Source organism: Limulus polyphemus, unplaced genomic scaffold, assembly GCF_000517525.1.
Source record: "Limulus polyphemus unplaced genomic scaffold, Limulus_polyphemus-2.1.2 Scaffold850, whole genome shotgun sequence".
NCBI classification, from domain to species: domain Eukaryota; kingdom Metazoa; phylum Arthropoda; class Merostomata; order Xiphosura; family Limulidae; genus Limulus; species Limulus polyphemus.
This window is the reverse complement of record NW_013666460.1, coordinates 154,810-159,088: the sequence shown is the minus strand read 5'-3', so window position 1 is coordinate 159,088 and position 4,279 is coordinate 154,810. Positions and strand designations below refer to the sequence as shown.

Sequence of the window (4,279 nt, the reverse complement as noted above, 5' to 3'; positions counted from 1 at the left end):
ATAACTAATACTAATATACAATATATACTATACATACATACATACATATACATACATACAATACTATACATATATATATATATGTGTGTGTGTGTGTGTGTGTGTGTGTGTGTGTGTGTGTGTGTGTGTGTGTTGAAAAGAAACATCATACACCATCTTGAAGAATTTTGAAATATTTAGTTTCTTAAAAATAACTTATTCGAGACATATTTGTTCCAAAAGTAATGAGTAATGCATAACCAATGTTTTACTTATAGGTATACTTCTAGCTTGTAACTAAGTGCCAAACATTAAACCTACAATAATAATCACATAGATACGAATCAATTCAGAACGACAGCAGCGCTGCTACTTGTTTTATTGGTAACCCAGGGCAAAATCGTAAGCTAAAAATCATGTTTAAAAACGACATAGTAATTTAAGCAAATTTACCGTTAAGTGTCTGTCTGACGGGCACTGGTACTGGTCAAAAGGCCTCGACGGCACGAGATACACCAGATGTAGTGTGTTTAATACATAACATATTCTTTATTTTCACTCATAAGTTCTAAAATCTAATATCTTATTCATAATCATACCAGAACTACAGGAGAACATTGTTAATTAACATACTAGCAACTTGCTTCTACAACTTGTGGTAGAAGAAATAAAACGTTTTCTTTTTCGTTATGTGGACGGACTTTGCATTATTTTTACTGAATAAATAAAAAGAACCCGGCCAACGACAGAAAACGTTACAATATTATATAATACAGTTTCTCGTAAAATGTAAACAAAACTTGAAACTCCCATGAACATACTAATAATTAATGAACCATTCTAAAACTACATAATTCATATGTGACCCAAATCAAAATTACAAATTATGATAATACTGTTGGTTATTATACGGATAATTGTATAAAATTTTTTAAGTCTACAGTAGTGTTATTTAACCTCTAAGTAACTGCAGAATAGCAATGGCACTTTTGTGAAAGTATTATTGGCCTACACTATATAGACATATTGTAGAAAATCTTATTAATTAAAAACAAAACTCCTAGGCCAAATAATATCAAGTATCATTTAGGACAGCTCAGACCAAACATGTCAGGTAAAAAATTCGTGTTGATAAATCCATTAGCACATGTAATGGAAAAATGCAAAACTACTAATTAACTTCTTATCTTCAGTTTAACGATCATTAGTAAAGATGACGACAATGAGTAGGGCAGACACAAAAGTCGCCTTACATGACAATCTTTCTTCCTTTGAAAAAAACAAAACACGTTATCACTACCTGTTAAGAGTAATGACGTTGTGCTGGACTACAAGTCTCAGAAGGAACGTTAAGTTATTGTTTACTTTGATCACAGTAAACATCCCTCCCTGGTTAAAGGTCACGAGGTGCTTAGTTTTTGTCCATACTATGGATGTGTAGCAACATCACGTGCTCCACTGTAGTGATAAAAGTTAGCAATTTCCTTCCCTACTGTTTGTTTCTTATGAGCATACGTAACGAGCATATATTAAACCATCACATTTCCAAGGTCATCCTGCGACAAAAACAATAACTAAATACAGCCATATTGTTATAAGAAAAGAAGACACAAAACAGAGGTAAACATGTTGTTGCGAGCGATCACATTGTCTCTTTCATGCAATTAGTTTTCTTTTCTTTCTGGAATTATACGATTATAATATCAATATTCAAAATGTTTTTATTATAGGAGTTAAAAGTAAAAGAGAAACTTTTCGGTGTTACTTAATCGGATTACAATCTTATGGCTTTGTAAGTATCCAGTTAAAATTTTTTTTAATTGTGCACATTAAAAACCCCAAAAAACTACGAACGTGGTTGGAAAACTAAATGAGTGTTCGTTGAATTTCAACCAATTAAAGGTTATTTGGTTGATAAACAACTAAGACAGCTTTCAAATGGGAATTGTATGAGGAATAGGCTACTCAGTGTCCGACTAAATTAGCTGAACTCGAGGGAGGAAAGAATGAAGGGCAAACTGAAACTCAAACAAATTCTCGGTCTGTCATTAACTGAACCCATTAGTTTCGATACTCACTGTTTTGGTTTACAGCCGTGGTCAGTTAGGTCTATGCAGCTGTGGTCAATACGATAAGGAATGAAGGGTCCTTAAACGAAACTAGGCCACTGTTAAGAAGAATCACGTTCCCGTGCCGTTCGACTTCTGGCGTTGTTTCGTTTGTAGGGATTCCTGACATCCGGATTTCGTGGAAGAGACACAGATAGTAAGGTCACGTGTCATTTTCGGGGTATGGCAAAGGGGTAAAAAAAAATGGAACGATTTCAAAAGAAATTTAGGTCGGTTATTCTATATCCAGAGGCACTGAAAGCTTATGAAAGCGCTGTTGTGGTGTTTCACTACTTCCAAGATAAGACGGTAGCCGAAAGCAATTTGAGGATTCAAAACACACTGTCCAACAAATAACTATAATTATCCTAACTTCCACTCATACTACTACAACAGATACCCTGCGTAACATCTTTATTGATATCATTATGATATAATTTGGAATGAGCTTTAAACAATGATATAGTGATTAGGCAATAATGATTCTTGAATAAGTTATACAGGACTGAAATACTGGCATCGGTACATAAGTAACAATGACTTTCAAGCTGTGGCCAGTACTAAAAAGTATACAGGTATTCAAATAACTTTGAATGATTTTTAATATCGGATTATCTTCTTAAACAACCACATATGCTCTAACACCATTCGTAAGAACCTTTAATTGAGACCAATAACCTTCCGGAAGTTTCTGTTCGTACCAACCATCAGTTAAAGTACGAAACCAGGTTCAGTGGTTTACCATTTCATGCAAATGAGAGGGAATCAAGATGTATATAATTTAGAGTCAGTGTGGACACGACATAACTGAAGGTGTTAGTAGGAAGGTATTAATAGGATATTACCTAGAAGGCATGGCAGCTAAATAGTTAAATGTTATATTCTAAAGTCCTGTGCGTCCATACCTCTATTTTTACTCCATCTGGATAAGCCTCGTTGTAGTATTCTTTGATCGCGCGTGCACACACACATTAAGAGCTGTCACATGCCTCAAGACAAACTTCATGACCTTGAACACAATATGCTTTCACACAAAAAATTGGCAGGAAGGAATGAAAGGATACAGAATACTGCCCACCGTCCCTTTACTGCAAGTCTTAGCTATTTTTAGTAAGAAAGACATTTCCTTACCCTGGAGCGAGGGGTGTTCTGTAACATGAATTGGAATTCTGGTCTCCTTTATACAGCTCCTTTTTTGCACTCACGCACGCATTCGCAAAACATACTTTTGTCATATATACTTATACACACACACACACACACATATATATATATATATATATATATACACATACATACATTTATGTATCTACAACCGGGCATGAAGCATACTGACCACCTAACGTTATTTCTGAGTAAAGATAGTGTAGCTAACCCTGAAAATGTAGGCCTAGCACAAACACCAGGGAAATTGTATCCGTAGGCGCTGCGTAGGTTAAAAAAAAATCACACAAAGGTACCGGCGAATAGACCTACGTAGTCAGATAACATTTTTAAAATACAGAAATAAAAATATGGCTTGCGAGCATTACCGAAGGAAAACACACATGACAAGTTCAACAACTGCTCAGACGGACAAAAGGCTGAAAAACCAATGCAAATTTAACAAACTTTATCTAAAAAAGAAATAATGATAATAATATAATGAAAAGGAAATCGGTAAAATAAGACTTATCTATGAATAACTCAATCTGATTTTTTTTTCTCCGCGTTCAATATGGTGACCGTCCAGTATTCTGAAGGTTCAATAATCACAGATTTTGGGTTGTCGCGATACAAGTCAAATGTGAATGAATAAACAAATTCATGGGTCCATAGTAGATTAACGCAATCTCAAATGAAAATTTAACATTTTAACTGTTAAAAAACAAACAAACTTACATCTTCGAACTATAAAGCCTTCGGAGTAACAGACCGTCTTCGTTTAATACCACTGAGCAAGCTTTCAATTTCTCTCTGGGAATCGTCTCCAAGCTAATTACGACACATAAAAAAAAAAGCATGGGTTTTAAATAAATACTACGCTGAATGCATGTGAACAATGTGTTTGCGAAAATAATAATACATATATACATCATTTGTCATTAAACTATGGTGAGATACAATGTAATATGGATAATTTCAAACAATTGGGAAGCATTAATATATTTTTTCAAAACAATAATGTATACTTTCAATTTACGACTTACAGA

At 34.2% G+C, this 4,279-nt stretch overlaps 1 protein-coding gene across 1 annotated transcript in view; it reads right to left on the bottom strand.

Annotated features, from left to right (window-relative positions):
• Positions 1-2,184, bottom strand: part of LOC106460860 (zinc finger E-box-binding homeobox 1-like) — a 6,344-nt gene extending 4,160 nt beyond the window's left edge. The window contains exon 1 of the mRNA XM_022387667.1: positions 2,058-2,184. The gene's annotated coding sequence lies outside the window, so the exon portion shown is untranslated. The remainder of the gene's footprint in view (positions 1-2,057) is intronic.
• Positions 2,185-4,279: the final 2,095 nt, after the last annotated feature.